This window comes from Vipera berus, assembly GCF_964194415.1.
Source record: "Vipera berus genome assembly, chromosome: 15".
Taxonomy (NCBI): domain Eukaryota; kingdom Metazoa; phylum Chordata; class Lepidosauria; order Squamata; family Viperidae; genus Vipera; species Vipera berus.
The window spans coordinates 4,592,071-4,617,507 of NC_138218.1; the positions used below are offsets into that span (position 1 = coordinate 4,592,071).

Below are 25,437 nucleotides of genomic sequence, written 5' to 3' on the forward strand. Positions count from 1 at the left end.
CGCAGATGGCGTTGCTCTGTTTCCCTAACCCCCCCCGTCTCCAATGCAAGGGAAGGGTCGGGTGTGTGTTGTGTGTGTGTGTGTGTGTGTGTTTGTGTATGTGTGTGTATATGTCTGTGTATGTGTGTGTGTGGGTCGGGTGTGTGTGTGTGTGTGTGTGCTCTGTTTCCCTACCCCCCCTCTCCAATGCAAGGGAAGGGTCGGGTGTGTGTTTGTGTGTGTGTGTGTGTTGTTTGTGTGTGTTGTGTGTTTGTGTATGTGTATGTGTGTATGTATGTGTGTGGGTTGGGTGTGTGTGTGTGTGTGTGTGTGCTCTGTTTCCCTAACCCCCCCCTCTCCAATGCAAGGGAAGGGTCGGGTGTGTGTGTTTGTGTATGTGTGTGTATATGTGTGTGTGTGTATGTCTGTGTGTGTGTGTTGTGTGTGTGTGTGTTGTGTGTATGTGTGTGTATATGTGTGTGTGTGTATGTCTGTGTGTGTGTGTTGTGTGTGTGTATATGTGTGTGTATATGTCTGTGTCTATGTCTGTGGTTGTGTGTGTGTGTGTGTGTGTGTGGAGGGGCGTCCTTTCTCTCTCTCTCTCTCCCTCCCCGCGCGCCTCCTTCGCAAAAGACGCAAACCTGCCTTCGGAATCGGGAGGCGGCGCGGCCGCACCTGCGGGGAGCGGCCCTTACGCTGCGGGCGTAGCAGGAGCGCCCTGCTTCCCCTGCGTAAAGTGCGTAAGGGAGGTGGGGGGGGAAATATCAGGGTGGGCTTTCAGAAAGGTGCCGGGGAAAAAGGGGGCGACGGGAGCGGAGAAAAGGGGGAGAAAGCGGGGCGGGGTGGGGTGTGCCGTTGAAAAAAAACTAAAAAAAGTAAAGGGAGGAAGACAAAAGAGAAGGGAGCAACCAAGTCAAGGAAATGGGCCGGCAGGTGAGGTCTCCCCGACCTGCTTGCAGTTAAAAGAATCAAAAAAACCTGACACTGCATTGTTGGAAAACAATGGCCAATAAGAAAAAAAGGAAAAAAGAAAGAAAGAAAGCGAAGGGGAAAGCAAAGCAGAAGAAAAGAGCAAATGAGCAAATTTAATTTTGCAAAGAGGGAAGCAGAACCAGGACTCTCTCTGTGCCCCCATCGCCCTCCCAGCATTTGCAGAGGAACAATTCAGAGGGGATACCTTGCCTACGGTCACTCATGCGCTCGTGACCTCTCGTTTAGACTACTGCAACGCTCTCTACATGGGGCTGCCCTTGAAGACCACTCGGAGGCTCCAGCTGGTGCAGAATGCAGCCGCGAGAGGTGTGTTGGGAGTCTCCCGATAACTCCCATGTCACACCTCTGCTCCGCGAGCTGCACTGGCTCCCAGTTGTCTTCCGGGTGAGGTTCAAGGTGTTGGTAATGACCTACAAAGCCCTACATGGCATGGGTCCGGAGTACCTTGGGGAGCACCTGCGGCCGGCGTCAACTTCCCTCCGCCCAGTGTGCTCCCACAGAGAGGGCCTCCTCAGGGTGCCACCGGTCAAAGAATGCCGACTGGTGGCCCCCAGGGGGAGGGCCTTCTCTGTGGGCGCGCCGGATTTATGGAACCATCTTCCGGTTGAGCTCCGGATGGCGCCCGACCTTCGCTCCTTCTGGCGCAATCTAAAGACGTATCTTTTTGAACAAGCTGGCCTGGCCTGATGGGAGGGGGTTGGGTTTTTATTACTTTTAAATGCGTTTTAATCTATCTAACAGTTCTGGGCACTTGTTTAATCTTTTTTTAATTCTGTATTCTGTCTTTTTAACATGTATTGCCCTGTTCACCGCCCTGAGTCCTTCGGGAGAAGGGCGGTATACAAATAAAATTAATAATAATAATAATAATAATAATAATTCCCTGTCACCCTCCCAGTGCACCCTCTGTTTTCCAGCCTTCGACAAGGACACCCCTTCCCGCATCGCCAAGCAACCCAGAAAGGTGCAGGCACACCTGAGCTGATCTTTTGAGCCAAGAGCATCATCCATGGAGGACATCCTACCTCGGGGAGCGGGCCAAAGCTCAAACCACCCACATCTCGGCCACCTTTGGGGCAGATGTGCTTTGTCCACTTCTCCAGCTGGCTGGGAGTCCAGCTCCCATCCTTCCCAGCCGGCAGGAATGTCGCTGGGGCTCCCCAACACTTTCAGAGGACCCCGAGGGGGGAAGAGCTATTCTGAGACAACAACAACTGGGATTGCACTTTGTTGTGTTGCCAAAACGGGAGCAAACCACAAGGAGATCAAGGTTTGTTTGCATAAACACAACCCATGTATCGAACGGGGCGATAACACCCTCCCACCCGGGTTCCTAATTCACCCCCCCAGATTTTTCCTTACATAGTGCAGAAGACGTCTGGTCCTTGGCTCAGGGGAAGCTGTAATTAATGGCCTTCAGCCTGTGTCCCCATTTTGCACCACCCAAGAAAGAGCCTTGGCCGGACCTGATAAGCAGAGTACAACAAAGATTGGTCTTGTGAAGGCCGAAGCTGCAAGCCTTGGATTGAGAACCAGCCGCTGCTCTTTGCAAGGACGGCTTCCCCCCCCCTTTTATTTTACTCCTGTCTGTTTAGCCAAATGGATTGTTGCACCCAAATCCTCACAGGGCAGGCACTTCCAATGGCCTGTGAACAACAACACAAGAGGGGCAACAACGCAAGCTTTCGAAGGATGCAAAAAAAGGCAGATGAAAGATGTAAGAAAAGGCTAAGGTTAACATGTATCCGCTCTGCAGGTACTCCTTGACTTACAACAACTCACTTAGTGACTGAAGTTACAACGGACCTGAAAAAAAGTGACCGTTTTTTCATACTGGTGACCGTCGCGTGGTCACATGATCAAAATTCAGACGCTTGGCAACTGATTCGTATTTATGACAGTGGCCGTGTCTGGGGGTCATGTGGTCCCCTTTTGCGCCCTTCTGACAAGCAAAGATTCACTTAACAACTGTGTGGCTAACTTAATTTACTTAACTGTGGCAAGAGTAGTCGTAAAATGGAGCAAAACTGATTTAACCAATGTCTCACTTAGCCAGAGAATTGTGGTCATATTTGCCTGTATACAAAGTGTAATAAATTTACAATTCTCCTCTGATCTAGTAAGGTAAAGGTAAAGGTTCCCCCGCACATGCGTGCTAGTCGTTTCCAACTCTAGGGGCCGGTGCTCATCTCCGTTTCAAAGCCGAAGAGCCAGCGCTTGTCCGAGGACGTCTCCGTGGTCATGTGGCCGGCATGACTAGACGCCAAAGGCACACGGAACGCTGTTCCCTTCCCACCGGAGTGGTCCCTATTTTTCTACTTGCATTTTTACGTGCTTTTGAACTGCTAGGCTGGCAGAAGCTGGGACGAGGAACAGGCGCTCACTCTGCTACGCAGCACTCGGGATTCGACCCGCCAAACTGCCGACCTTCTGATCGACAAGCTCAGCGTCCTAACCCACTGAGCCACCGCGTAGCATCGCAGTTTTATCTTTTTAATGTTGGGGTTTTCCTTGAGATGAAACTAACCAAGGTCAGGGCATCCCTGAGTCTCATTTACGGTAAATGTTTTTTATATATTACTTCTGCTGTGTCTCTCTCTGCTATTATTCTTCAAATTTACATGCCCAAAGCGTCCAAAATTCTCTGTGCACTTTCCATCCAAGCCTTACAGAACCCCAGTTGACCTGAGATGGCTATCTGTTATTAACGTGGACTTCTGGGTTTAAAACAAATGTTTAGTACAGAATTTATACCCAGAAATATAAGAAGGAGTGTCATTTTTCCATGGAAAAACAATGCTTTTTGAGAATAATTATTCTTCCTGGAAGCTCTGAATATGCAGAAAATGAAAACTTATCACTTGGAACCAAAGGCATGATAAATATTATGACTACACTCTCCTCCCTCTGCCAAGCCACAGAATATGCTGACTCCGTATAATCTGCAATTTGATATCACAGAAAATCAATGGGACATTGGAGGGTATTTTTTAAGTTGACTTGCTGTTTTACTGTGCAGAAGTACAGGCTGGCCCCCGCCAAGCCTTCAAACAACTTTTTATGAGCTATGTTTCTGATTCCAGGTTGTCACATCAAATATAAAGTTAGATGGAAGGGAACAGAGCAAGATATAAAGGAACATAAACATTTACTGCCAAACTGCACAGTGGAAAGAAGACAGTAACATGTTTATCCTTCAATAACGCTGATAAGAAGTTTGAGGTAGTTGTTTGGTGGTGGAAAAAATGAAATAATTTTAGTGTGTCTTTTTGTGTGTACACATGCATATCAGATAGACAGACAGACAGACAGACAATAGAGATGAGTAGAAAAAAGATGATGGATGAATAGATAATAGATTGACGGTGAAAGAGACAAATGAATAGACAAATAAATAGACGATAGATGGATTGATCACTGGAGGGATAAATGGATGAACGATGAAATAGAGTGTTACTGTTACAGAGTATGTAGTAAAGGTAAGCCCCATTATACTCAGGATCTATTTTGTTTAAAAAATGCCATTAAATTCTGTTTCTCAAGACTGCAATTCTACATATTGTCTGGCCAAATTCTTTTTAAAATGTAAGACCCATTCCTGGTCAAAAATCTGTATTTCCAAAAACACAATTAGGGGAGTTCAAGGGGGAAGGAAAGACCGACGGTCAATTTTCAGAAAAGCATTGCATTAAAAAAAAAAGATGTATAATGCGAACATGAAACTACGTATCCAGTTTTCCTAAACGTGGTGAAAAATGAATTAAAGCAGGCGCTAAAATGAGACATTCAAAAAAAATTGATAAAAAAACAAAAACAAAGTTGGAGGAAGCCATTTTAAGGACTATCATTAAGGTTTATCAGAGGGTTTTTTTTTGCAAAGGAGAAGGAGGCAGTTAACGAAACAGATCAAATAACTCGTCAAAACTCTCTTGGGGAAACCTCTGTAGCTTTTTTTTTTTTTTTTGGTGGCTGGGAGATTATAGAACAGTTGCCCCTTTGTTTCTACCTGCAGAAACACAGACCTGATGCACACACAACTTCTGGAGGCAAGTTGTTCCCCTGGTTAGAACAATTAACCAGTGGGACAACCCGCCTCCAGAAGCTGTGAATGTTCCAACACTGGAAGTTTTTAAGAAGAGACTGGACAGCCGTTGGTCTGAAATGGTACAGGGTTTCCTGCCTGAGCAGGGGGTTGGACTAGATGACCTCCAAGGTCCCTTCCCACTCTGTTATGCTATTCTATGTGGCCAGTGTAACGATGGACTCGTTGGGACCCTCTTTTGCAAAAGGGACCTCACAAACATCCATCCTGAATATTCATTCTTCTCCAAAGTCAAAATACCGCCCGATACATTTGGAGCACGAAATAGTGTTGCAAAGCAATCTGATAAGATATTGACACTTAACGAGTACAGTAAGTCCTCCATTTACGACTACAATTGAGCCCAAAATTTTAGTTGTTAAGCGAGACATTTGCCCCGTTTTACGACCTTTCTTCCCACACTTCAACTGCAATGAATGAAGTGAATTTGGCTTCCCCACTGACTTTGCTCATCCAAAGGTCGTAAAAGGGGATTGCTCGATCCCCGGGATGATGCTGCGGCCGTCGTAAATATGAGTTGGTTGCCAAGCATCTGAATTTTGGTCAGTGACCATGGGGATGCTGCCACGGCCGTAAATGTGAAAAAAAGCCACTTTTTTCAATGGTGTTATAACTCTTCAACAATCATTAAAGGAGCTGTTGTAAGTTCTACTACGCAGGTGGTCTTGCACGCATAAATATTTGGACAGCTGTGAGAATGTCCAGAGGAGTTAAAATCGAAAAGTTAAGAGAAATAGCAAGTATGCTTTTGGACATACATCCATGCAAAGGTAGAAATATGATATATCTACTTTAAGTCACTATGAGGCGGGTGTCTAAAACAGCATTCTGTATTCAGTTGCACTTGGAGGAAGTTTCCAAGAACAAAGGAAGTGTGCATCATGTTTAAATGTTATTTTTCTTTGTAAACTGCTTACAAACGTATGGAGCTGCCTTGTGGCAAGAAGGGCGGTGAATAAATTTGATAAATGAATAAATACCATTTCACCTGGTCATAAGCTCACAAAATAAATAATAGAGGAAAAAGGAGCTTTTTTTTTGCATTACAAGTTTCAATTTACTTTATATAAGCACATCCGTCTCCTTTGTAGTTGCCCTACATGGAAATTTTCATTAGCTAGCAAGTGAACCTTTGAACTCTGGTGCTGGAGAAGACTCCTGCGAGTTCCTTGGACTGCAAGGCGATCAAACCGGTCGGTCCTAGAGGAGATCAACCCTGACTGCTCTGTAGAAGGCCAGATCCTGAAGCTGAAACTCAGATACTTTGGCCATCTAATGAGAAGGAAGGACTCACTGGAGAAGAGCTTCATGCTGGGAAAGATTGAGGGCAATAGAAGAAGGGGACGACAGAGAATGAGGTGGCTGGATGGAGTCACTGAAGCAGGAGGCGTGAGCTTAAAGGGACTCCAGAAGATGGTAGAGGACAGGAAGGCCTGGAGGAACATTGTCCATGGGGTTGCGATGGGTCAAACACGACTTCGCAACTAACAACAGCAAAGCAAGCGAATGAATTTTATCGAATATGCTGCTTTGGCTAAAAATGCTTGTAAAAGCCTTCCTTTGGATCAACTATCTGACAAAGAAATAACAGAGCAGAACAGCAGAGTTGGACCTTGAAGATCTTCTAGCAGTCCAGTCCAAGCTTTGTAGAAACCCATTAAACTTTGATTCAAAGTTAGGAAAACCTGGTTTGGGATAATTATGATGCTTACAGGGCTATAAAGGGGCCGAGGGAGGGTCTTGTAAGTCATTTTCTATTTGGGAGTCAACGACCCGAACAAAATGGGCAGAAGATTAACTGAAGAAGCCTCAAGCTTGAATGATACATTAGATGTTATTCTGGCTATCAGGAAGATAAAATGTCCGCCAGATGCTCTAAAGAGGTGGGGAGGGGGGAAGCTATCCAGCTGAACGAAGATGAAGCGTCACCTATCAAGTCCGATAGATATTTAATTTTTAGGCAAATAACGCCAAGCTTTTTGGTGATGCATGAATGGACTTTGGGTAAGTTTTGTAGAACAAAACACGTTGAAATCAATACTCAGTTGCTCAGTTAAGTTCTTTGGGGATTTTGAATGTTGCCTTCAGGTCTTAGCCCTGAATTCTGGAATTAATAGGATTTGTGTCACCCATTCCTGGATGCAGAGTGAGCCCTTAAATGCCGCAAGGGATCCCCGTTTCAAAGCGGGTCCCTTGGACCAATCCTGCTGAAATCAATAACATTTTAAAAAAAGGTGATTTTGGTATAAATGGAACTGGCCAAACCCTCACCCAGGAAAGAACTGCTGTGACTGAAAACCAGAATAAAGAGTGCATTCATACAACCATGTCAGTGCTGTGTTTTGCATAATATTCTGCTCTTTCTATATATATATATATATATAAAAAACCCCTTTCATTGCAAATCTATCAGTGCTAAATCATTCAAGGAAAAATAGGCTGTACTTATTTTAAAAGGCACAGCTCTCCGCTCTACCTTTTCGGTAAAGAATTATTACGGTGATTCATCCCGCTTCAGTTCTAAAGACTGAAATGTTTTGAGCTGCTCTGATTACTTATTTAAGGCCTATTGATTGATTATTTTTTTCCCCCAGACTTCTGCTAGGGACGAGAGCCTCTGCGTGTCGTGCAGATGGCACCAGTATTGCCCTGCAAATTGTGGTCCATTGGCACAGGATGGCATCGCCGTCCTAATAACCAAGCAAGACCTATTTTAGCCCATGCTGCTGGTTAAATATTTATGCGGTGGGTTTTAAATACGAAAAAGCTGGTTCTCGGACTGAGAAATAAAACTGTTCATCAGATTCAAGGATATCATGTAATTGCTTCCTTTTTTTTTTATCAAGAATTAGGTTACATCCCAGGTCTTCAAAATTGGGATGAAGGATAATACATAGGAATAACTTCTCCGTGGCCTGAATCTTCCTTGCAATCAAAAAAAAAACACACAACAAAAAACCAGCCCAACCTGGGCAAAATAACGTTCTTTTTGAAATGCTTTTGTTTCTTGCAAATCTAGGGCATCTTCAAATGTCGCTGCCTCGAGAAGCTCACAGGAAAAGTCCTCTCCACCCTTGCAAATGTGTTGCAAGGAGATACTATGCTGCAGAATTTGGGCAGAGAGATAAGAGAAGAAGGCTGACACATCAGTCAACAACTTGGTGACGTGAAGATTGACAGCATTGTTATACAGAGTAAATAAACCCTCAAAGAGAATTTAAAAGTAACTGCCACACTGCCTTCTTGGTAGTTTAAAAGAGCTTTCAGCAGTCCAGGGCAAATAATCAACCCAGCGGAATCAAGATTCACAAGCATGTGTGAATAGATGGGGCGACATGAGTGTTTTTCAACCTGGGCAGCTTTAAGACGGGTGAACTTCAGCCTGGGAGTTGAAAGTCTAACCGTCCTACAAGGGTGTGGATTTTTGATGCGCAGGAAGCTGAGGGGTGTTGCATGAAGAGACACCCATCAAGTATAAAACATCGCCTAAGATCCAATAAATCGAGGCAAATGTTAAACTTTGAAAAAATCCACGGCAGGCAGCAGAAGTAATAAAACACTGGATAAAGCAAAGTGAAATCAACGATTGCCTGTAAGGTTTAAACAGATAAAAATCAAACTCTTTGTGCCTTAAGAGATTAAACAGGGGGGAAAATGCATTGTTATGGTACCTATTAAAGGACATTTCCTCCGATAAGATTTGGGGCAGAGTATCAAGAGTATCAGTGGGTTAGGATGCTGAGCTTGTCGATCAGAAGGTCAGCAGTTTGGCGGATCGAATCCCAAGTGCCGCGTAACAGAGTGAGCGCCAGTTACTCGTCCCAGCTTCTGCCAACCTAGCAGTTCAAAAGCACGTAAAAATGCAAGTAGAAAAATAGGGACCACTCCGGTGGGAAGGGAACAGCGCTCCGTGCACCTTTGGCTTCTAGTCATGCCGGCCACATGACCACGGAGACGTCCTCGGACAAGCGCTGGCTCTTCGGCTTTGAAACGGAGATGAGCACCGGTCCCTAGAGTCGGAAACGACTAGCACGCATGTGCGGGGGAACCTTTACCTTTACCTTTATCAAGATCAGGGGTCTTCAAGCGTGGCTGGCTGAGGAATTCTGGGAGTTGAAGTCCACAAGTCCTAAAAGGGCCAAACTTGAAGACCTCTGATCTAGATCTTTGGGGCTTTTCCTAGGACTGACCACTATCTTGTCAGCTGGATTTGAGGAAGCATCAGGAAGACTTCTGTTTATCTATTTGTCCTACTGTCAGATCCCGGGCTGTTCTGTGACCACTGCTCCACAGACGCCAGTTTGAAACATGGTTTTCTGAGATACCTGAGCTGAGAATGCAGTGATATTGATTCCCGAGACTGTAATCTTATTATTCCTGCAATCTTCCACTGAGGAAACAGTTGTGAACATCTTCACACCGACAAAGCGGAATCTGATCTCTCTTGTACTCTTTGGGAAGTGGAGGCTAGGACAGGGACCAAATCTTGCGCTGTGGTTTTGCTAAGTGGCTGACTTGAGGACAAGCTAAATCTTGATTTGTGGTTTGCTAAGTGAGCGATCGGAGGACGAAGCCTGCCCCTCGGCAATGTCAGAAAGCCAACCGATATTTGGTTTAACTCTGGCCCTTTGGCCTGCTCACCATAAGGTGGGTACAATCGATGGAAACAAGTCAAAGTATATAGATTTTCAAGTAGACGGAACACGTTCCTGAGGGCCCCAGCCCTTCCAATAATCCTGTTTGCCCTGCGCGTGAGTCATTAATCCTAAAGCAACCACAGAAGAAAGCATGGACAGAGATGGAGGAGAAACAAAGGCTGAAAAAGGTTGCAACCGTTCCAGAAACGGCACGTATAAGGCCTGCCTGCATTTTTGGTGCCGCCGAAATGACCAGGCACGGCTGCTGTTGGGGGAAGGGGGGGTGTCAAACCCTCCAGAGTTCTCCTCCCTGTGTAATACTAGCATTGTAGCAAAGATCCTTTTAAGGGACGATGAGGACCACTCACGCTGAGGATCTCTTGTAAGCTTTGGTAAAGCGTCCCCGAGAGACGAAGAAACTTGCAAGCTTATAGCTGGAGAGCTTCTCGCGAAATTCCTGGCTTTGAAAAGGGACCGCTGGTGAGTTGCTTGACAACCTCGTCGTTTTGCCCCCAAGGTGCTTTTTCAAAAGGCCGCTGGAGTTGGTTGGTTTGTTTTTCCTCGAAGACGTTTCGCTTCTCACCCGAGAGGCTTCTCCAGTTCTTCGAGGAGAAGCGAAACGTCTTCGAGGAATAAACAAGTCCGGTGGCCTTTTGAAAAAGCACCTTTGGGCCAACCATTGACCTGGTTGATGGGGAATCTCCCTAGAGATTCTGCCGAGGAATAATTTGATGGCCCTCTTGGGTATTTGGGCAGATCCTTCACCGTGAGAAAAATGGGATGAGGAGGAGGGGAGAAAGGCAGAGGTTTATTCATAAGGGAGAATATTTGTAGCTGAGGGATCAAAATGAGGCTCTCTAAGCTTGTTTTCTTGCAGAGGTTTCATGACCCAACTAGGGAACAACATCAGTGCTAGAATGGAGTAGAGTTTGCAAAAAGGAGGAGGAGGAGGAAGAGGAGGAGGAAGAGGAGGAGGAGGAGGAGGACTGTGGGGTCCTTGGTTCTCTCTGAGCTTGCTTGTTTTCTTGCAGACCTTTCATGACCCAACTAGGGAACAACATCAGTGCTAGAATGGAGTAGAGTTTGGAAAGAGGAAGAGGAAGAGGAGGAGGAGGAGGAGGAGGAGGAAGAATATTTGGGCATTGTGTTCCCTCTCCGAGTAAGAATTCACCTCTTATTTTAAAAACATCCTGCTTCATTTCTACAAAAAGGGTGTTTTCCTTTTTTCTTTTGCAGTTTTAATTCTTTCTTAATAATTGTTATTATTTAGATAATGACTGTTTTACATTTTTAGCATTTTATTGGCTCGCTGTACATCACCCAGAGTGCCTTTCCGTGAAATGGGCCCTACAGAAATTTGATTAATAAATAAGACACTTCAACTGCACTCTATTACCCAGAGTCAGGAAGATGGCTCCCGGTTTGCTGAAAACATCGATTTAATTATTTCTCTCATCCGTTGGAGGTCATTTGGAGACCAGCCATCTAAAGTCCTACTTCTGGAACAAAGAGCAGGTGATCGGTGGGGTATTGGGTGACATCAATCCACATGGCAGAGTCTGAAGGAGCAGAAGTCTGCAAACTTCCTTACATTGCAAAATACATAGGAAAAGACAAATTAGCTGAACTGCTTGCTACCTTTGCTGCATTCCAATATTTGAGGAGCCAAACTATTCTCCAAAGCACCAGAAGGCAGGACAAGAAACAACAGATGGAAACTAACCAAGGAGAGAAGCAACCTGGAATTAAGGAGAAACTTCCTAAAAGTGAGAACAATCGACCAGTGGAACAGCTTGCCACCAGAAGTTGTGGGTGCTCCATCACTGGAGATTTTTAAGAAGAGACTGAACAGCCACCTGTCTGAAATGGTGTAGGTTCTCCTGCTTGAGCAGGGGGCTGGACTAGAAGACCTCCAAGGTCCCTTCCAGGTGCAGTGTATGCCTCCCAGCATACACAAAGGACAGCACAGCAGGAAGCTGATGGTGCAGATCAGCAGAGGGGCTGGACAGCTCCGGGCGATGACTGCTCACTCAGGATAAGCCTAAGGACTTAAGCTGTTGACAGCCCCAGGCATGGTCAGCCTGGTGGGAAGCCAGGATCCACACCCATTGTCACCTGCACTGGCAGGAAGCCCAGGTTTGAACTGATTGGATGCCATCCACCTGGGCAGGTACAAATAGACGCCAGGCTTTCCCTGTTTCCCCAGTTCATTCTGTTCAGAATAAACTCATCTTTACCCCAGTTCTGTGTCCGTCTCTATGTGAAGCACGCGACTTTACACCAACTCTATTTTTCTACATTTTATGTTTCACCCAGAGTCTCATCCCCCCTTCTCTCTTTTTTTTTTTTTGGTTATCGTTTTTTCTTTTTAATGTGGAAAGAGAATTGGGGTGTGAATGTCCGTAGTTATGGGCAGGAAATGATTTGGATATTTTTTTTAAAAACCCCAAATATAACTGCCTTCCCTAAGGTAAACTCTAATCTCTCAACATTAAGAGCTTATTCAGATCAAGTCTGCTCTATCCTCTGATTTTATTATTATTGTTGTAGTTGTAAACGCCTTCGGGAGTGGAGGTTCATTTTATTTTATTTTTTTTCCTGCTTTTAACACACGTGCCCGAGATTCTCGGTACGCAGCAATCAAGCTAGCCCTACACAAAGCACTCTGCAATTTGAATATCGATTTCTGAAGGTATATTTTGCTTTTCTCTCGTGATTTTTGTGCTGGCCTTGCATCGCTAATGTGACCAGGCCTGATCAAGGAATATCCTTATTGGCCAGGTAAGTAAAAGAAAAAATAATAATAATGCAGAATTGCTGAGTTTAGAAGAAGAAGAAGAAAAACACATTTCCTCTCTTAGCCAGCTCTCCTGCATTTGATAAAAATGCACAGGCAGGAATCCAAAAGTTCCAGGTCTGCTGCTGGAATCTCTACATTTTTCCCACTCAATAATTGAGGGCCACCCTCCTGACACTCCATAGAATAGAATAACAGAGTTGGAAGGGACCTTGGAGGTCTTCTAGTCTGACCCCCTGCTCAGGCAGGAAACCCTATCCCATTTCAGACAAATGGCTTGTCCAATCTCTTCTTAAAAACTTCCAGTCTTGGAGAATTCACAACTTCTGGAGGCAGGTAGTTCCACTGGCTAATTGTTCTGACTGTTGGGAAATTTCTCCTTAGTTCTAGGTTGCTTCTCTCCTTCTCTTCTCTCCATCTATTGCTTCTTCTCCTGCCTTCAGGTCCTTTGGAGAATAGCTTGAGGGCCCTCTTCTTTGGGGCAGCCCCTGAGATATTGGAAGACCGCTATCATGTCTCCCCTGGTTCTTCTCTTCATTAAACTAGACACACCCAATTCCAGCAACCGTTCTTCATATGTTTTAGCCTCCAGTCCCTTGATCATCTTTGTGGCTCTTCTCTGTACTTTTTCTAGAGTCTCAACATCTTTTTTTACATTCTACAACCTAGAACTAAAGAGAAACTTCCTGACAGAACAATTAACCAGTGGAACAACCTGCCTCCAGAGGTGGTGAATGCTCCAACACTGGAGGTTTTTAAGAAGAGACTGGACAGCCATTTGCCTGAAATGGTATAAGGTTTCCTGCCTGAGCAGGGGGTTGGACTAGATGACCTCCAAGGTCCCTTCCAACTACTACTACTACTACTTCTTCTTCTTCTTCTTCTTCTTCTTCTTCTGATGATGATGATGATGATGATGATGATGATGATGACCAAAACTGGATGCAGGATCCCAAGTGTGGCCTTACCAACACCTTGTAAAGTGGTATTAACCCTTCACGTGATCTCTATTCCATCCCTCTGTTAATGCAGCCTAGGACTGTGTTGGCTTTTTTGGCAGCCGCAGCACACGGCTGGCTCCTATTTAAGGGATTGTCCACTAGGACTCCGAGATCCCTCTCATAGTTATTACTATTTAGCGAGATAGCACTTATCCTGTACTTGTGCATTTGGTTTTTCTTGCCTAAATGTAGAGCATTACTTTTTTCACCGTACAAGGTCCCCAAAGTGGCATCTTGAAACATAAAAGGTATAATGAAGCTGCCAAGCAGGGCTGGGGTTCCGTTCAACCCCTCATCCTACAATCTTTTTTTTTTCCCCACTTCAGTTTAGATCCTTCCTCTGAAACGAAGACTCAGGAACCTGATTTGTTGTCTTCCAACGCTAGGACTATTTAAAACATTCCTAACCTCCTTGGGAGTGGCCCATCTTTTCAGTTGTGTAAGCTAAGTACTTTAATAATAATAAAAAAGTGGTTTAAAGACTATTCACAGAGCCTTCACTTTTGCAAGAGGAAGGGGAGAAGAAATAATTAATCTCAACCAGACTTCGTGGAAGCAAACCAATTTTCTAATTTTCATTAACTGGTCAAGATGACTACTGTTTTTAGAGTAAGGCCAAAACCCTAAGCAGCGTTTAATTGGAAAAAGATATTTCCATGCTCTTCTCTGGATTTGGATGAGGAAGAGAATGGGAGAGGCTGGCTAGTCTCTTTTATTGCAAGTCCAAAACCAGTAACAGATGGATGTCGCTTGATGGGAACAACGTTACTACATTCCCTTCATTCCCCACGTCCAGAAGTAGCACTGTAGATCACAGCAAATTCTTCCAAATTTCTCCAGCAGCTTCTGACCTTCCATGCCTACCATGGAAGTCATCAAAAATTGCGTCAGAGCCGTGTGCACCACAAGAAAGATCAGAATAACAGAGTTGGAAGGGACCCGATAGGTCATCTAGTCCAACCCCCTGCTCTGGAGGGAAACCCTATCCCATTTTAGACCAATGGCTGTCCAGTCTCTTCTTAAAAACCTCCAGTGTTGGAGCATTCACCGCTTCTGGAGGCAGGTTGTTCCACTGGTTAATTGTTCTCGCTGTCAGGAAGTTTCTCCTTAGTTCTAGGTTGCTTCTCTCCTTGATTAGTTTCCATCCGTTGCTTCTTGTCCTGCCTTCAGAAAGTGCTTTGGGGAATAGGTTGACCCACCTCTTCTTTTGGGCAGCCCCTCAAATACTGAAACCTCATCCCTGGTTCTTCTTTTGACTAGATTAGGTAAAGGTAAAGGTTCCCCTGCACGTGTGCTAGTCGTTTCCGACTCTAGGGGCCGGTGCTCATCTCCGTTTCAAAGCCGAAGAGCCAGCGCTTGTCCGAGGACGTCTCTGTGGTCATGTGGCCGGCATGACTAGACGCCAAAGGCGCACGAAACGCTGTTACCTTCCCACCGGAGTGGTCCCTATTTTTCTACTTGCATTTTTACATGCTTTCGAACTGCTAGGTTGGCAGGAGCTGGGACGAGTAACAGGCGCTCACTCTGCTACGCGGCACTCGGGATTCGACCCGCCAAACTGCCGACCTTCTGATCGACAGGCTCAGCGTCTTAACCCACTGAGCCACCGCGTCCCTTTCTTCACTAGATTAGACATACCCAATTCCTGCAACTGTTTTTCATATGTTTTAGCCTCCAACCCCCTAGTCATCTTTGTTGCTCTTCTCTGCACTTCTTTGTCTAGAGTCTCAACATCTCTGAGGCATCTTCTTTGATCAAGAAAGGTCTCTGCTGGTTCTTGGTCTCCTGTGAGTCAAAAACCAAGTGCCCCCTTGCTTTCCCTATAGCCGTGGTGGCGACCCTATGGCACGTGTGCCACAGGTGGCACGCAGAGCCTTCTCTGTGGGCACGCGCGCCGTCGCCCCAGTCCTAGGCCTTCAGCTGGGTTTGATAAAACCTTTTTGCTTTAGGCCTCCCCCCGCCATGTGCAACAACAAAAAAAAAGGTTCAATCAATCAATTTCAACTTCTCGTGGGGGAAAAAAAAATCTCGCAAAGTTGGAATTGATTGGTTGAACTTTTTAGTCCCACCCAGTCTGCTGTTACCACTGCAGCCACGCCCACCGAATGGGCCACGCCCACCCAATGGGCCACGCCCACCCGGCCCCCGACGATACATAAGTGGGTTTTGGGTTGCCGTTTAGGCACTCGATCTCTAAAAGGTTCGCCATCGCTGCCCTATAGCATTTCTAGCAGGATCTCTGCAGTTGTCAGATGTTGAGAGTTTGGGGGGAAAAAATCAGAGAAGAGCAACTAAGATGATCCAAGGCCTGGAGGCTAAAACCTACGAAGAACGGCTGCGGGACTTGGGTTTGGCCAGTCTAGAGAAAAGAAGAAAGAGGGGAGACAGGATAGCAGCGTTCCAGTACTTGAGGGGCTGCCACAAAGAAGACAAAGGGGTCAAACTATTCACCTGTTGTGATTCAGGGTCAGCCTGTGGGTTCGGCAGTTGGGTCAGACGACTCAGAGGAGGAGGAGGGGGGTGTTGAAGACCTTGCTGAGGGGGCTGAAGATCTTGCTGATGAGAGCCCTCAGCCAGGCCCCTCCCACTTGGTCACCACGGAGACCCAGCTGTGTGAGCCTGACAGCTTGGATGAAGATGACCCACAGCTGGCCCTGTTCAAGGATGCCCGACGCAGGAGGCAGTCAATTAGGAGTAAACAGAGGAAGGCAATGGGGCTTCTCGGAAGGAGGCAGAGAGAAGCCACGCCCTGAACTGTTTAAAAGGGGAATGCGTGGGAGGGCTGGTTTGCTGAAGGCAACCGTTCGAATAGCTCCTGTTTCATGGTTCGTGTTTGCTCTCTTTGCTCTCTTTGCTCTGTTTTATGTTAATAAATTTGGCAGGCTTAGTTCCAGCCTCTTGCCTTCTTGTAAAAGGGGTTGTCCCTGCCTTTTCTGCAGGGCCGGTAGCAGGCTGGTACAGAACATCACCAAAGCACCAGAAGGAAGGAGAAGAAACAATGGTTGGAAACTGATCCAAGAGAGAAGCAACCTGGAACTAAGGAGAAACTTCCTGACAGGGAGGACAATCAACCAGTGGAACGGAAGTTGCCTCCAGTTATGGTGGGCGCTCCATCACGGGAGGTTTTTAAGAAAAGACTAGAGAATCACCTTTCTGAGATGGTGTAGGTTCTCCTGCTTGAGCAGGGGGGCTGGACTAGAAGACCTCCAGGGTCCCCTCCAGCTCGGCTATTCTATTCTAGTTTAGGGAAAGCTGCCCGTCATCCGTGCTCACAACTCACAGCCTCGCCCAGGGGAAGCATGCGACGGGTTCCGCACACCTGCCAGGCTGCTATTGAGACAGTAAGCAAGCCGAACAAAAGGGGACTCTGCCAGCCCATAATGATTTGGATGTGAAATGTCTCCTGCTGACATGTGGGTGGGAAAGCTTTCTTCTCTGGATGACCTTTGCTTTGAGGATGCTGGCTGAGCAAAGAAGACTCTCCTGCTTTTCTTCTCTGAAGGATGCGACTTTGAACAAAACGAAGACCCACAAACACACACACGCACACACACAGAGTCACAGATGAGGAAAAAGAAGAAAGCTGAAGTCTCATTTCTCCTGCTGCATTTCGCATCTTAAGGAACAAGAAGCCCACAGACACACACACACACACACATTCACACACACACACACACACACACACACAGAGTCACAGATGAGGGAAAAGAAGAAAGCTGAAGTCTCATTTCTCCTGCTGCATTTCGCATCTTAAGGAACAAGATGCCCACAAACACACACACACACACACACTCACACTCACACTCACAAACACACACACAAACACACACACGCACACACACAGAGTCACAGATGAGGAAAAAGAAGAAAGCTGAAGTCTCATTTCTCCTGCTGCATTTCGCCGCTTAAGGAACAAGATGCCCACAGACACACACACACACACACACATTCACACACACACACACACACATTCACACACACACACACACACACACACAGAGTCACAGATGAGGGAAAAGAAGAAAGCTGAAGTCTCATTTCTCCTGCTGCATTTCGCATCTTAAGGAACAAGATGCCCACAGACACACACACACACACACACATTCACAAACACAAACACACACACAAACACACACAGAGACACACACAGAGTCACAGATGAGGGAAAAGAAGAAAGCTGAAGTCTCATTTCTCCTGCTGCATTTCGCATCTTAAGGAACAAGATGCCCACAGACACACACACACACACACACACATTCACAAACACAAACACACACACAAACACACACAGAGACACACACAGAGTCACAGATGAGGGAAAAGAAGAAAGCTGAAGTCTCATTTCTCCTGCTGCATTTCGCATCTTAAGGAACAAGATGCCCACAGACACACACACACACACATTCACAAACACAAACACACACACAAACACACACAGAGACACACACAGAGTCACAGATGAGGGAAAAGAAGAAAGCTGAAGTCTCATTTCTCCTGCTGCATTTCGCATCTTAAGGAACAAGATGCCCACAGACACACACACACACACACATTCACAAACACAAACACACACACAAACACACACAGAGACACACACAGAGTCACAGATGAGGGAAAAGAAGAAAGCTGAAGTCTCATTTCTCCTGCTGCATTTCGCATCTTAAGGAACAAGATGCCCACAGACACACACACACACACACACATTCACAAACACAAACACACACACAAACACACACAGAGTCACAGATGAGGGAAAAGAAGAAAGCTGAAGTCTCATTTCTCCTGCTGCATTTCGCATCTTAAGGAACAAGATGCCCACAGACACACACACACACATTCACAAACACAAACACACACACAAACACACACAGAGACACACACAGAGTCACAGATGAGGGAAAAGAAGAAAGCTGAAGTCTCATTTCTCCTGCTGCATTTCGCATCTTAAGGAACAAGATGCCCACAGACACACACACACACACACACACATTCACAAACACAAACACACACACAAACACACACAGAGACACACACAGAGTCACAGATGAGGGAAAAGAAGAAAGCTGAAGTCTCATTTCTTTCAAGAGCTACGTGCGACTCCTTTTGTGACCGAAACGCTTTATGTCTCGCAACTGTGCCAAGGATCGTTGGCTCTTTTCTAGCCAGGGCATCTTTCCCACCTGCTGGGGTTCCCCCACTGATGGATACCGTAAGTGCTTGTTTTGTAAAAGAAAAAGGTGCCGGAACTCACACATGTCATATAACCCGCCTTGCCTACCCTACAAGGTTCCATCCAAAAAAGGTGCCGGAACTCCGTTCTGGGCGTTCTATGAGGAAAAAAGCCCTGGATACCGTAAATCAAAGCGGAGCTCCGTTCTTCAATGCAAGGCAATCAAGAACTCACCCGGAAGAGATTTCGGCCTAAGGAGTATCGCTCTCCTCTGCCCCATGTTTTGGAGAAGGGGTCTCTTTTGCTCCTGGCCGTATCACTCCATCGTTCAGGATCCAAAAAGATCTCGACAGACTCGAACAAGGGGTCCTATCCCGACCAAATGAAATTTAATGTGGAGAAAAGCTTTTTTACGCTTGGGCAAAGGGAAAGCAAAGGTACAAATAGAGATTAGGGCGAAACCTGGCTCAGAAACGGTAACGGTGAGAGGGACCTGGGAGTCCCAGTGGACCATCCCTTAAAGATGAGCTGGTTGTGTGCGGCGGCAGCCAGGGAAAAAAACCTTAACTCAATCCTGGGTTGTATAAACAGAGACGTAGAATCAAAATCACGAGAAGTATTAGTAGCGCTTTACGTAAAACCCTAGTAAGGCCACACCTGGAATACTGCAGCCAATTGTGGTCACCGTATCACAAAAAAAAGATGTGGAGACTTTGGAAAAAGTTCAGAGAAGAGCAACTAAGATGATTAAAAGCCTGGAGACTAAAATGCATGAAGAGCGTTGCGGGATTTGGGAATGGGCAGTCTAGAGAAAAGAAGGACCGGGGAGGGGGCATGATAGCAGTCTTCTAATATTTGAGGGGCTGCAGCACTGGACACCCCCCCTCCCAATTCTGTGTTCTCTCCTTTCATAAGGTTAGGATCCATATGAGTATTATTCTATTCTGTTCTGTTCTGTTCTGTTCTGTTCTGTTCTGTTGTTCTGTTCTGTTCTGTTCTATTCTAATTTTATTCTCTATTCTATTCTATTCTATTCTATTCTATTCTATTCTATTCTATTCTGTTCTGTTCTAATTTTATTCTCTATTCCTATTCTATTCTATTCTATTCTGTTCTGTTCTGTTCTAATTTTATTCCTTATTCTATTCTATTCTATTCTATTCTATTCTATTCTATTCTATTCTATTCTATTCTATTCTATTCTATTCTATTCTATTCTATTCTATTCTATTCTATTCTATTCTAATTATTTCATTCTCTATTCTATTCTAATTTTATTCTCTATTCTCTTCTCTTCTGTTCTATTCTAATTATTTCATTCTCTATTCTCTTCTATTCTAATTCTATTCTATTCTATTCTATTCTATTCTATTCTATTCTATTCTATTCTATTCTATTCTATTCTAATTATTATTATTTTTTTATTTTAATTCCATTTATATCCCGCCCTTCTCCGAAGATTCAGGGCGGCTTACAAGCTTAGCAGTAGCCTTCATTCTATGTATATGCCAGCTTATTAGGGCTTTCGCCCCCCCCCCAAGCGGCATTATTACAAAGTCAGCTTAATTGCCCCCAACAATGTCCTATTCTATTCTGTTCTGTTCTGTTCTGTTCTATTCTATTCTATTCTAATTTTATTCTCTATTCTATTCTATTCTATTCTATTCTATTCTATTCTATTCTATTCTATTCTATTCTATGCATTAATTTTTTTCATGTCAAGCCTGATGATCCTTGCAAATATGCATCCAGCAGCATCTCATTATAGACTTTCTCAAAGCCTCTGACTCATTCATCTAACGCAGGGGGAAGATTGTGGGGGAATCTCAATGCCCAACGAATAGGGAATGATTCAGTGACTGCATTTGTTTAGGATGGAGGCAAATTAAAAGGGAAGGGAAGTCCCCTTCTGCATTGGTAAGCAGGCGTCGGTTCACCTGGTAGGATGCAGGGTGAATGAAATTCTCTTCCTTTCCAAGGGGAATCAGGATAAGAGCTGAACAAAGGTTGTTTCTGAGTCTTCCTCCATGAATAAAAGACATCGCCTCTGGGTGGTCTCTCTTGGTCCTTGTTAGAAAAGTTGAGCGGTCTCTTCTCCCATGGAAATGAAAGGGAAATCAAGCTGCATTTTGTTCAAGCAAGCGAGCTACCCTCCTTCATACGCAGAGGAAGCCAACGCCTTCCCCCATTCCAACTTCGTAGGAGCTTTATTAGGAGAAAATCGGAAATTCAGAAGGACACTCCAGATGGTGACTTTCTGTGCTCTACATTCCGCGTTGGAACAGACTTCAGGAAGGAGAGAAAGCAGCGAAATAGTCATTACTGTGCGGCGTGGGTAAAAGGCTGCAGCGCTGAACTGTCATGTGTGACTTTCATTAGATGAACACAATCCCCCAAACCAAGAAAGTCATTATGAATGGGGAAGAGAAGGCTTCCTTTATCTCACAACATCTCTCCTTTGGGGTAGGGGGGGTTGGGGTTGGGTCTAGGAGGCTCTGTTCTAGAAATACGTTTCAGAAATCCAGCTTGAAGAAACCAGGGCTCCTTACAAAGCCTCCCAGGTGAGGAGAAATTCTAATGGAATATTTTATAGCATTGACTTGCAATCTAAACGGCGCTGCAATCAATGTTTGAATCGTTCGTTAAAGTCACTGATAAATAGGAGTACCTTGGTCCTTCTCCTTAACTATACAGATTCAAAGATTCACCGGAGCACCAGAGGGCAGGAAACTGATCAAAGAGAGAAGCCACCTGGAATTAAGGAGAAACTTCCCGACAGTGAGGACAACCAACCAGTGGAACACCTTGCCACCAGAAATCGTGGGCGTAGATGTAGACGTTTAAGCCTCTGTCTGCTTATGGCTGGACCTAATTGGGACGGCTCTGGGTTGTTTTTTTTTGCTGAAGGGAATTGCTGGGGAATATTATTAATAAATCCCACTAAGCCCCTGTTGCGTGTGAGTGAGTGGGGCAGCACAAAGGGTCGCCCGGCTCAGTCATCAGAGCAGCATCTTTGAGGCCGCTGCAGTTTTGTGAGTGCCCAATTTAGACTGGAGATCCCTCCGAAACCTCCAGCTGATTAGAAAGCGAGTTTGACGGCAAGAGAGAAGGAAGACAGAGCATCCATCGCCACTGACTTGGGCCATCTGTTGTGATCTTTGATGTCTTTCCCACAAACACACCCATGAGAGATGAGAGATGCTTTTCCTTGGCCAGCTAAAAATCCCAGGGATCATCTGGAAGCCTTTGATGGTGGGTCTGTTGGGGACAGGGACAGCCCTTGTGAACAGAAGAACAGAAGAACGTCTAACTCAGGGGTGTCAAACTCAATTTCATTGAGGGCCGCATCAGCATTGCGGCTGCCCTCAGGGGGCCGGGTGGGTGTGGCCTGGGTGGGCGTGGCCTACTGGGTGGGCGTGGCTAGAGTGCATATGGCCTATTGGGTGGGCGTGGCTAGAGTGCGTATGGCCTACTGGGTGGGCGTGGCTAGAGTGCGTATGGCCTACTGGGTGGGCGTGGCTAGAGTGCGTATGGCCTACTGGGTGGGCATGGCCAGCTTTACATCGTTGTTCACATCAAGGGTGCCTATGGGGGCCTGGGCAGGAGTGGGACAGATCTGAGGGTCTCTGGCAGAAGGAGGGTCTCTGGGCCAGGGCCAAGGAAGTGGGGGCCGTTCCCTCACTGTTTCCAGGATGGCTTCGCCGGCCGCATGAAACCACTTTGCGGGCCGCATCCGGCCCCCGGGCCTTGTGTTTTACATGTCTGGTCTAACTGATTATGGTGCCGGCACCGCCTGGAAACACTTCCATCCACACCCACACAAGCCCCACACCCACGGAGACCGAGTGCTTGCTGAGCAAACACTCTGCGTGGGTGGTAACTCAACCCCGCGGGGTAAAATGAATTGCAAAGCTGGAAAACCTGTGTGACACACACTCTTGAATAATAACACGTGGTTAGGACACAGCCATCAGTAGCTTGCTTGCGATTACAGGTGCTGTGAGTTCATTTAGTGACTGTCCGAAGTTACAACGGCACTAAAAAAAAATGACTTAAGACCAAACTTTCACACTTACAACCACTGCGACATCCCCAGGGTTAGGTGATTTGCATTCGGTTGCTTGGCAACTGACTCACATTTATGATGATTTGCAGCATCCCGGGGTCATCTGATCCCCTTTTGCGAACTTCTGACAAGCAAAACCAATGGGGTAGCAGTGATTCACTTAGCGGCCAGGTGAATAGAATAGAATAGAATAGAATAGAATAGAATAGAATAGAATAGAATAGAATAGAATAGAATAGAATAGAATAGAATAGAATAGAATAGAATAGAATAGAATATGGAATGGAATGGAATGGAATGGAATGGAATGGAATGGAATAGAATGGAATAGAATGGAACAGAATATAGAATAGAATAGAATAGAGTAGAGTAGAGTAGAATAGAATAGAATAGAATAGAATAGAATAGAATAGAATAGAATAGAATAGAATAGAATAGAATAGAATAGAATAGAATAGAATAGAATAGAATAGAATAGAATAGAATAGAAGGAATAGAATAGAATAGAATAGAATAGAATAGAATAGAATAGAATAGAGTAGAGTAGAGTAGAGTAGAGTAGAGTAGAGTAGAGTAGAGTAGAGTAGAGTAGAATAGAATAGAATAGAATAGAATAGAATAAAATAGAATAGAAGGAATAGAATAGAATAGAATAGAATAGAGTAGAGTAGAGTAGAGTAGAGTAGAGTAGAGTAGAATAGAATAGAATAGAATTACGATAGAGTAGAGTAGAGTAGAGTAGAATAGAATAGAATTATGCGATAGAATAGAATAGAATAGAGTAGAGTATAGAGTAAGTAGAGTAGAGTATATAGAGTAGAGTAGAGTAGAGTAGAGTAGAGTAGAGTAGAATAGAATAGAATAGAATAGAATAGAATAGAATAGAATAGAATAGAATAGAATAGAAGGAATAGAATAGAATAGTAGAATAGAATAGAATAGAATAGAGTAGAGTAGAGTAGAGTAGAGTAGAGTAGAGTAGAGTAGAATAGAATAGAATAGAATAGAATAGAATAGAATAGAATTACGATAGAGTAGAGTAGAGTAGAGTAGAGTAGAGTAGAGTAGAGTAGAGTAGAATAGAATAGAATTATGGGATAGAATAGAATAGAATAGAGTAGAGTAGAGTAGAGTAGAGTAGAGTATATAGAGTAGAGTAGAGTAGAGTAGAATAGAATAGAATAGAATAGAATAGAATAGAATAGAATAGAATAGAATAGAATAGAATAGGAGAATGAAATAATTAGAATAGAATAGAATAGAATAGAATAGAATAGAATAGAATAGAATAGAATAGAATAGAGAATAAAATTAGAATAGAATAGAATAGAGAATGAAATAATTAATAGAATAGAATAGAATAGAATAATAGAGAATAAAATTAGAATAGAATAGAATAGAATAGATAATGAAATAAATAGAATAGAATAGAATAGAATAGAATAGAATAGAATAGAATAGAATAAAGAATAAAATTAGAATAGAATAGAATAGAGAATGAAATAATTAATAGAATAGAATAGAATAGAATAATAGAGAATAAAATTAGAATAGAATAGAATAGATAATGAAATAAATAGAATAGAATAGAATAGAATAGAATAGAATAGAATAGAATAGAATAGAATAGAATAGAATAGAATAGAATAGAAAATATGGAATAGAATAGAATAGAATATCTTTATTGTCAGTGCTAGCTTATCAAGCGCGGTGGTTCACTTAACAACTGAGGCAACAAAGGTCACAAACTGGGGCAAAGCTCACTTAACAAATGTCACACTTAACAAGAGAAATTTGAGGTTCAATTACAGTCCTAAGTCGAGGACGATTCTGTAAGTGTTCTAGACTCACCTTGAGCAAGGAAAGGACGACGGAAACAGGATTGCCACGTCCCATCTATGCCCCCAAGTGGTGGCTTGTCATCATCCCCACAAATTGTCCTAACCATCCCTTCCTGGCCAAGGACCTGGTGGGGTAATGAAGGAAATAAGCTAAAGGACACACACACATACCCCTTTTAGCATGCCGGATGCTCAGCGGTGGCCCTACGGATTGCTCCAGGAATTGAGGACCGAGAAAAAGCTTCTGGAAAGATTTGATACCCCCTTGAATGAACAACATTTAATGTGGAGAAAATAAAGGTTCTGCACTTAAGAAGGAAAAACCAGAGGTACAAGTACAGATCAAAAAGAATAGAGCTGGAAGGGACCTCGGAGGTCTTCTAGTCCAGCCCCCTGCTTAAGCAGGAGACTCTATATACCATTTCAGATAAGTGACTGTCTAGTTGCTTCTTAAAAACCTGCATGCATGGAGCGCCCACGATTTCTGGTGGCAAGCTGTTCCACTGGTTAATTGCCCTCCCTGTTAGGAAGTTTCTCCTTAAATCCAGGTTGCTTCTCTCTTTGGTCAGTTTCCATCCATTGTTTCTCGTCCTGCCCTCTGGTGCTTTGGTGAATAATGTGACCCCCTCTTCTTGGTGGCAGCCCCTCAAATATTGGAATACTGCTATCATGTCTCCCCTATTTCTTCTTTTCTTTAGACTAACCAACCTCTAATCCTGTGGCCGTTCTTCGTATTTTTTTGGTCTGCAGGCCTTTGATCATCTTAGTTGCTCTTCTCTGATTTTTTTTCCAAACTCTCAACATTTTGTGTGTGTGTGTGTGATATGGTGACCAAAATTGGCTGCAGTATT

At 44.5% G+C, this 25,437-nt stretch overlaps 1 long non-coding RNA gene across 2 annotated transcripts; it reads left to right on the forward strand.

Annotated features, from left to right (window-relative positions):
- The first annotated feature begins 9,153 nt into the window (after positions 1 to 9,153).
- On the forward strand, positions 9,154 to 21,628 carry LOC308674858. Of its 2 annotated transcripts, none has more exons than XR_014027993.1 (4): positions 9,154 to 10,191; positions 10,743 to 10,870; positions 11,006 to 12,403; positions 21,374 to 21,628. It is a non-coding gene; the product is annotated as an uncharacterized lncRNA (long non-coding RNA). The 2 variants fall into 2 exon arrangements; XR_014027994.1 differs by lacking the exon at positions 21,374 to 21,628 and adding an exon at positions 13,836 to 13,900 and having other exon boundaries at positions 11,006 to 12,492.
- The last annotated feature ends 3,809 nt before the right edge of the window (positions 21,629 to 25,437 follow it).